This window comes from Sapajus apella, unplaced genomic scaffold, assembly GCF_009761245.1.
Source record: "Sapajus apella isolate SASKATOON/1434 unplaced genomic scaffold, GSC_monkey_1.0 scaffold62, whole genome shotgun sequence".
Lineage (NCBI taxonomy): Eukaryota > Metazoa > Chordata > Mammalia > Primates > Cebidae > Sapajus > Sapajus apella.
The window spans coordinates 10,955,205-10,964,385 of NW_022437002.1; the positions used below are offsets into that span (position 1 = coordinate 10,955,205).

Consider the following 9,181-nt stretch of genomic DNA (forward strand, 5'->3'; position numbering starts at 1 on the left):
AAAAAAAAAAAAAAAAAAAAAAAAACAGTAAACAATAAGGCGGAAAAACTATACTTACTGTACATTAAGTGGAAGTGGATCATCATAAACATTTTCATGTTGAGTAGGCTGAAGAGGAGAAGGAAGAGGAGTTCGTATTGCTGTTCAAGGGCAGCAGAGGGAAAACAGAGGAGGTGGAAGGGGAGGCAGGAGATGCGGGCACGCTCATTGAAACTTCCTAGAAATAAATTTTAATATCTGTCTGTCTGACTTTTGGCTTTTCATTTCTCTGACATTGTTTCTATATAGTACCAATCCTTTTTCCACCATTTGCTTTCATTTCAGTGACCATATCATGGAAGAGTCCATGTCATAAAAGAAGTCAAAGGCAGGGCCAACTATGGTGGTTCATGCCTGTAATCTCAGCACTTTGGGAGGCTGAGGCAAGAAGATCACTTGAGGCTAAGAGTTCAAGACCAGCCTGGGCAACATAGTGAGACTCTGTCTCTACCAAAAAAAAAAAAAAAAAAGATTAGCTGGGCATGATGGCATGCACCTGTAGCCTGCAGTCCTAGCTATTCAGAACGTTGAGCCCAGAGAATCCCTTGTGACAAGCAGTTTGAGGCTCCAGTGAGCTCTGATTGTGCCATGTATCCCAGCCTGGATGGTGACAGAGTAAGGCCCTGTTTCTAAAATCAAAAAATGAAAAAATAAAAAACCCAGAAGCCAAAGGCAGTCTCCCCTCTTCCAAACTGTCTAATGTCAGCTTGTTTTCTGGGATTACTTCTTCCATGTCTTCTTCCTCATTGTCTAGCACTGGTTCAGAAGCACTCATCTCCATCAAGGCTTCTGTTCATTCCTCTGGTACAATGTCTATTAGCTTTTGAATTTCTCCAATATCTGTATCTTGAAATCCTTTACCTTTCACCTTTTTTTGCCATATGCACAAGTTCTTTCATTATTTCTTTGACTGCTTCTGTTATAAATCCTGTAAAGTCATGTATAACATCTTGACACAGTTTTGTTCCAGCAGGAATTTATTGTTCGTGGCTTGATGGCTTTCATGGTTTTTTTATGTAATAACGATGGTATCTTCAGTGGTGGAATCCTTCCAGACTTTCATGATGTTCTCTCTATCCGTGCTCTCTTCCACAGCATTGACGATACTTTCCATAGCATACTGCATGTCAAATGAGCCTTCAGGGTCCTTATGAGCGCTGATCTAAAAGCTGAATTACAGACAGTATGCTTGAGGGCAAATAGACCATCTGGTCCGCTTCGATGTTGAACTCATGGTGTTCTGGGTGTCCAGGCGCACTGTCCAATATGAAAAGAATTTTATTTTTATTTTTTTAAAGAAGTTTCACCATGTTGGTCAGGATGGTCTCGAACTCCTGACCTCAGGTGATCCGCCCGCGTTGGCCTCCAAAGTGCTTGGATTACAGGCGTAAGCCACCACGCGCAGCCATGAAAAGAATTTTAAAAGGCAGTCCCTTACTGGCAAATTACTTCCTGACTTCAGGGACGAAACATCAATGGAATCAATCTAGGAAAAGGGTTTTTGTTGTATAACCAAAAGACCAGCAGCTGGTGTTTACTTTCTCCCTTCAAGGTTTGGGGATTGGCACCTTTATAGATAAAGGAAGTCCTAATCACAAACCCAGCAGTGTTTGCACAAATCAGTAGAGTTAGCCTATCTCTTCCTGCCTTAAATCCTGCTGCTCACTTCTCTTACTTACTAATAAATGTACTTTGCAGCATTTTTTCCCCCAGAATATGGAACTTTCATCTATATTCAAACTGTGTTTAGGCAGATGCCTTTTCTGCTCAATGATTTTTTTTTTCTTTGTGAGAGAGACAGGGTCTTGCTGTCACCCAGGCTGGAGTGTAGTGGTTCAATCACAGCTCACTGCAGCCTCAAACTCCTGGGCTCATGATACCCTCCTGCTTCAGCCTCTTGAGTAGCTGGGACTACACATGTGTGCCTCCACACTTGGTTAATTTTTTAATTTTTTTCCTTAGATACAGGGTCTCACTGTGTTGCTCTCAAACTCCTGGGCTCAAGTGATCCACCCACCTTGACCTCCCAAAGTGCTGGGATTACAGACATGAGCCACTGTACTTGGCCAATAAAATCATTGGCCAAGTATTTGGAAGCTCCAGAGGAGCATCTGGAAACTCATCTGCTGCCTCTTGGCTGGCAGAGGTTACTTCTCATTATCTTGACTTTTTTTTTTTTTTTTTAGATGGAATCTTCCTCTGTCGGCCAGGCTAGAGTGAAATGGCGCAATCTTGGCTCACTGCGCCCTCCAACTCCCAGATGCAAGCAATTCTCCTGCCTCAGCTTCCTGGGCAGCTGGAATTATAGGCACCCACCAGCACACCTGGCTTATTTTTTGTATTTCCAGTAGAGAAGTGGTTGGCCAGGCTGGTCTCAATTCCTGACCTCAGGTGATCTGCCCACCTCGGCCTCCCAAAGTGCTGGGATTACAGGCATGAGCCACCACACCTAGCCGTTTTTTAAGCCAAACCTCTTTCTAAAATTGTCAAACCATCTTTGGTTGGCATTAAATTCTCCAGTGGTAGATCCTTCACCTTCTTTTTGCTTTAAATTGTCATATAGTAATTTTGCTTTTTCTCAAATCATATTTGTCTATAGGTATGCCTTTCTTTTTCTCTTTCAATTTTGTATATTGTTTTAATTCTAGAGACAGGGTCTTGCTATGTTGCTCAGGCTGGTCTTGAACTCTTGGCCTCAAGTAATCCTCCTGCCTAGGCCTCCTAAAGTATTAGGATTACAGGCATGAGCCACTGTGCCTAGCCAGTAGGCCTTTAATATAGAAATCCTACACTCACATAAAAGTTGTATTTTCTTTCTTTGTTTCTTTCTTTGGAATTTTTTTGAGTTTTGCTCTTGTTGCCCAGACTGGAATTCAATGACACAATCTTGGCTCACTGCAACCTCCACCTCCCAAGTTCAAGTGATTCTCCTGCCTCAGCCTCCCAAGTAACTGATCTTACAGGCATGCCCCACCAGACCCGGCTAATGTTTTTCATTTTTCTTTAGTATAGATAGAGTTTCACCATGTTGGTCAGGCTAGTCTCAAACTCCTGACCTCAGGGAATCTGCTTGTCTCAGTCTCCCAAAGTGCTGGGATTACAGGCGTGAGCCACCATGGCTGGCCTGAAAGCTGTAATTTCAATACGAGATGAAAAGGTATTTCAAAGATAAAAAAAATTTGATGGCTCATGCCTGTAATCCCAGCACTTTGGGAGGCCAAGGCAGGTGGATCATCTGAGGTTGGGAGTTTGAGACCAGTCTGACCAACATGGAGAGACCCCGTCTCTGCTAAAAATACAAAATTAGCTGTGCGTGGTGGAGCACACCTGTATTCCCAGCTACTGAGGAGGCTGAGGTAGGAGAATCACTTGAACACAGGAGGCAGAGGTTGCGGTAAGTGGAGATCGTGCACTCCAGCCTGGCAACAAGAGTGAAATTCTGTTTCAAAAAAAAATTTTTTTAAATCAGTCAGGCACAGTGGCTCATGCCTGTAATCCCTGTGGGAGGCTGAAGTGGAAGGACTGCTTGAGCCCAGGAGTTCAAGACCAGCCTGGACAATACAGGGAGACCTTGTCTCTATAAAAAATTTTTAAATAAAATAAATCTGCTCACCTTTTTTAAAAAGGTATTTCAGCTGGGAGCGTTGGCTCATGCCTGTAATCCCAACACTTTGGGAGGCCAAGGCAGGTAGACCACCTCAGGTCAGGGGGTTGAGACCAGCCTGGCCAACATGATGAAACCCTGTCTCTACTAAAAATACAAAAAATTAGCTGAGCATGGTGGCAGGTGTCTGTATGATCCCAGCTATTCAGGAGGCTGAAGTAGGAGAATCGCTTGAACCAGGAGGTGGAGGTTGCAGTGAGCTAAGATCGCAGCATTGCACTATAGCCTGGGCAAAAGAGTGAAACTCTTGTCTCAAAAATAAAAATATTTCGGGCCGGGCGCGGTGGCTCACGCCTATAATCCCAGCACTTTGGGAGGCCGAGGTGGGTGGATCACGAGGTCAAGAGATCGAGACCATCCTGGTCAACAAGGTGAAACCCCGTCTCTACTAAAAATTCAAAAATTAGTTGGGCATGGTGGTGCACGCCATTGCACTCCAGCCTGGGTAACAAGAGCGAAACTCCGTCTCAAAAAAAAAAATATATATATATATATATTTCACAAAAAGAATATAAGGGGCTGGGTGTGGTGGCTCACACCTATAATCTCAGCACTTTGGGAGGCCAAGGCAGGCGGATCACCTGAGGTCAGGAGTTCAAGACAGGCCTGGCCAGCATAGTGAAACCCAGTCTCTACTAAAAACACAAAAATGAGCCTGGCATGGTGACACACACCTGTAGTACCAGTTACTCAGAAGGCTGAGGCTGGAGAATCGCTTGAACCTGGGTGGCAAAAGTTGCAGTGAACTGAGATCACACCACTGCACTCCAGCCTGGGTGAGAGAATGAGTTTCAAGAAAAAAAAAAAAGAAGAAGGCTGGGCATGGTGGCTCACGCCTGTAATTCCAACGCTTTGGGAGGCCAAGGCAACTGGATCACCTGAGGTCAAGAGTTCGAGACCAGGCTGGCCAACATGGTGAAACTTCATCTCTTAAAAAAGAAAAAAAAAAAAAAAAGAAAAGTATAAGGTTTTGCACTTGCAGGCAGAGCAGCAGCAATAGTTTCCCAAATTTTCTTTTCTTTTTTTTTTTTTTTTTTTTTTTTTTTACAATCATCCTCACACTGGATTCATTTATCTTGAGATGTGGTTGGTACATTGAGGTTGGTACCTCAATCTGTGGTACATATCAAGCAAGTCAACTTTTTCTTGTAATGTCATGACTTTTCTCTGCTTCCTGGGAGCACTTCCAGCATTACATCATAATTAATATGAGTCCCATGGTTTCATTCAAGTTTACACTTTCACAATAAACATGATGAAAAATACATGAGAACTATGTATTCTGGTTCAGTTAAAAAAAAAAAAAAAAAAGGCTGGGTGTGGTGGTTCATGCTTGTAATCCCAGCACTTTTGGAGGCCAAGGTGGGCAGATCACAAGGTCAGGGGTTCGAGACCAACCTGGCCAACATAGTGAAACCCCATCTCTACTAAAAATACAAAAAATTAGCTGGGCATGATGGCGGGTGCCTGTAATCCCAGGTACTCAGAAGGCTGAGGCAGGAAAAGCGTTTGAACCCAGGAGGTGGAGGTTGCAGTGATCCGAGATTGCACCATTGCATTCCAGTCTGGGCCACAGTGCTAGACGCCATCTTGAGAGAAAAAGAAAGAAAGAAAGAAAAGAAAAGAAAGAAGAAGGAAGGAAGAAGGGAAGGAAGGAAGGAAGGAGGGAGGGAGGGAGGGATGGAGGGAGGGAGGGAAGGAAGGGGAGAGAGAGAGAGAGAAAGAAAGGAAGGAAGGAAGGAAGGAAGGAAGGAAGGAAAAGAAAGGAAGGAAGGAAGGAGAAAGAGAGAGAGAGGAAGGAAGGAAGGAAGGAAGGAAAGAAGGAAGAAAGGAAGGAAAGAAGGGAAAAGGAAAGAAAAGAAAAAAATCATACCAGAGGCTGGACATGGTGGTTCACACCTGTAATCTCAGCACTTTGAGAGGCCAAGGCGGGCGGATCACCTGAGGTCAGGAGTTTGAGACCAGCCTGACCAACATGAAAAAAACCCATCTCTACTAAAAATAAAAAATTAGCCCAGCATAGTGACACATGCCTGTAAACACAGCTACTTGGGAGGCTGAGGCAGGAGACTTGCTTGAACCTGGGAGGCAGAGATTGCAGTGAGCCAAGATTCTGCCATTGCACTCTAGCTTAGGCAACAGAGCGAAACTCCATCTCAAAAAAATAAAATAAAATAAAAGAGATCACATTTTTTAAACTATTTTTTTAATATACAGAGATATGGGGTATCACTATGCTGCCCAGGCTGGTCTCCAACTCCTGGCTTCAAGTAATCCTCCCACCTCAGCCTCCCAAAGTGCTAGGATTACAGGCGTGAGCCACCACAAGAGAGATCACTTTTTACTGTGATATGCAATTTACTGAAGAGATGAACTGCTCATGCAAAGATGGTTAGTGTCACACAGCATTTTAAATGGATACTTGCAACACTTAAGCTCACCATAATACCAGCAGAAACTGGCTATAAAATTATTACCATAGTACTGCATCTTTACATTTATCTACATTTCTCTCCACTGTGAATGGCACCAGGTATGGTCTGTGTTTGTGATGTTAGTGCTGGGAAGGGAAGAGCGTGATCCCTTTAAATGATACGGAAAGGGGGAAGGGATGGGGTAGAGGAAGGGCATGGTCCCTGGCTAGGGCTCCACCCCCTCAGACCTAGATGAGGGCAGGCACTCCTACCTTGTGCCCAAATATTGCACTTCCCAAGACCACTCTGGCCCATCACACTCCCATCCTGTGCCTATAAAAACCTGAGACCCAGCAGGGCACCATGGCTGATGCCTATAATCCCAGCACTTTGGGAGGCTGAGGTGGAGGGATCATGAGGTCAAGAGATCCAGACCATCCTGGCCAACATGGTGAAACCCCGTGTCTACTAAAAATACAAAAATTAGCCAAGCATTGTGGCAGGTGCCTATAATCCCAGCTACTTGGGAGGCTGAGGCAGGAGAGTCGCTTGAACCTGGGAGGCAGAGGTTGCAGTGAGCCGAGATCATGCCACTGCACTTCAACCTGGGCGACAGGGCGAGACTCTGTCCTGGGGGAAAAAAAAATCAGAGACCCAGGCCGGGCGCAGTGGCTCACGCCTGTAATCCCAACACTTTGGGAGGCCGAGTCGGGGGATCACGAAGTCAAGCGATCCAGACCATCCTGGCCAACATGGAGAAACCCTGTCTACTAAAAATACAAAATTAGCTGGGTATGGTGGCACATGCCAGTAATCCCAGCTACTGGGGAGGCTGAGGCAGGAGAATCACTTGAACCTGGGAGGTAGAAGTTGCAGTGAGTTGAGATCACTCCACTGCACTCCAGACTGGGTGACAGACCAGTTCAACCTGAGACCCTAGCAAGCTGGACATTGAGAGGAGCACATTGGTGGAGGAGCATACAGGCATCTGGACTTGGAGAGGAACACACTGGCACTCACATTCCAACAGGCCACTGACTGGCGGAACACTGTGGAGTTTGGCTGGGGCAGTCTGAGGACAGCCCAGGCTGTCAAGTGGCCCAACTCCAGGGGAAAACCAATCTCTCTTCTGGCTCCCCCATCTGCTGAGAGCTAATTCCACTTAGCAAAACCTTGCACTCATTCTCCAAGCCCATGTGTGATCTGATTCTTCTGGTACACCAAGGCAAGAAACCCTGGGATACAGAAAGCCCTCTGTCCTTGCAACAAGGTAGAGGGTCTAATTGAGCTGACTAACACAAGCTGCCTATAAACAGCAAAACTAAAAGAGCACCCTGTAACACACGCCCACTGGGGCTTCAGCTGTAAACATTCACCTCTAGACACTGATGTGGGGTAGGAGCCCCAAAGCCTGCCCGTCTGTTTGCTCCCCTAGAGGTTTGAACAGCAGGGCACTGAAGAACCCGGCCACACCCCCATCGCATGCCCTGCAAAGGGGACAAGGGAACTTTTCCCCTTTCATTTGTATGTGTAAGTTTTGATAAATTTTAACTTTCTTTTTTTTTTTTTGAGACTGAGCTTCGCTCTTATTGACCAGGCTGGAGTGCAATGGCTCAATATCGACTCACTGAAACCTCCACTTCCCAGGTTCAAGCAATTCTCCTGCCTCAGCCTCCTGAGTAGCCAGGATTACAGGCATGCACCACCATGCCCAGCTAATTTTGTATTTTTAGTGATGGGGCTTCTCCATGTTGGTCAGGCTGGTCTCAAACTCCTGACCTCAGGTGATCCGCCTGCCTTGACCTCCCAAAGTGCTGGGATTACAGGCATAAGCCACTGCGCCTGGCCACTTTTAACTTTTTATAATAGATTTTTGTATATTTTATGAGAGTAAATGATAAAGTAGGCTAGTTTCTACACATATTTTATGCATTCATGACATACTCAACATTTTCTTTTTTTGATATTTCTAAGCTTGTTCATCTGTTTTTTCAAATTGTCACACATTTCTAAAAACTTTTTCAATACGTTTATTTAAAAAAATCTCATATAAGTTGATCCGTGCCGTTGAAACCTGTGTTGCTCAAGGGTTAACTGAAGTTCTTTCTTTTATAATAGCTGGTTTTGCTGCTATGGTTAGGAAGGTCTACTTTATACCTTCATTGTACATGAGGTCTCTTCTATTTTATTCTAAGATCTTTGTTCTTTAATTTTATGTTTTCATTTAAATGTAAATGTTTAAATCATCTTTTTTTTTTTTTTTTTGCCCAGGCTGGAGTGCAGTGGCACAATCTTGGTTCACTGCAACCTCCACCTCCTGGGTGGTTCACTGCAACCTCCACCTCCTGGGTTCAAGCCATTCTGAGGCCTTGGCCTCCCGAATAGCTGGAACTACAGGCATGTGCCGCCACACCCAGCTGACTCTTGTATTTTTATTAGAGACGGGGGTTTCACCCTGTTGGTCAGGCTGGTCTCCAACTCCTGGCCTCGGGTAATCTGCCCATCTTGGACTCCCAAAGTGCTGGGATTACAGGCATGAGCCACCGTGCCTGGCCTACACCATTTTTTGAAATGGTATCAGATAGGGGTCAAATTATCTTCTTTCACAATTATTTTTCTTCCATATGGAGAACCAGTTCAGTAGCCTCATTTACTAAATGAACCAATTTTTTCCCTGGCTATAACAGCACTACTGTCATATAGCTGAACTCTCTTCCAAACCAGTTCTAGATTTTCTTTTTCTTTTTCTTTTTTGGAAACAGGCTCTCCTTCTGTTGCCCAGCCTGGAATGCAGCGGCACGACCTTGACTCACTAAAACCTCTGCCTCCCAGATTCAAGGGATTCTCCTTGCCTCAGCCTCCTAAGAAGCTGGGATTAAAGATGTACCACCACACTCAGCTAATTTTTGTATTTTTAGTAAAGACAGGGTTTCACCATGTTGGTCAGGCTCATCTCGAACTCCTGACCTCAAGTGATCCGCCTCCCTTGGCCTCCCAAAGTGAGGGGATTATAGACGTGAGCCACCACGCTTAGACTTTAGATTTTCTATTCTTGTACGTTTTT

At 44.9% G+C, this 9,181-nt stretch overlaps 1 long non-coding RNA gene across 1 annotated transcript in view; it reads right to left on the reverse strand.

Annotated features, from left to right (window-relative positions):
* Positions 1-5,792: 5,792 nt before the first annotated feature.
* The window catches only part of LOC116529328, a 20,479-nt gene continuing 17,090 nt past the window's right edge, over positions 5,793-9,181 (reverse strand). Inside the window, exons 2-3 of the long non-coding RNA XR_004259461.1 lie at positions 7,752-7,756; positions 5,793-5,827 (exon numbers count right to left, since the gene is read on the reverse strand). This is a non-coding gene — a long non-coding RNA (uncharacterized LOC116529328). The remainder of the gene's footprint in view (positions 5,828-7,751; positions 7,757-9,181) is intronic.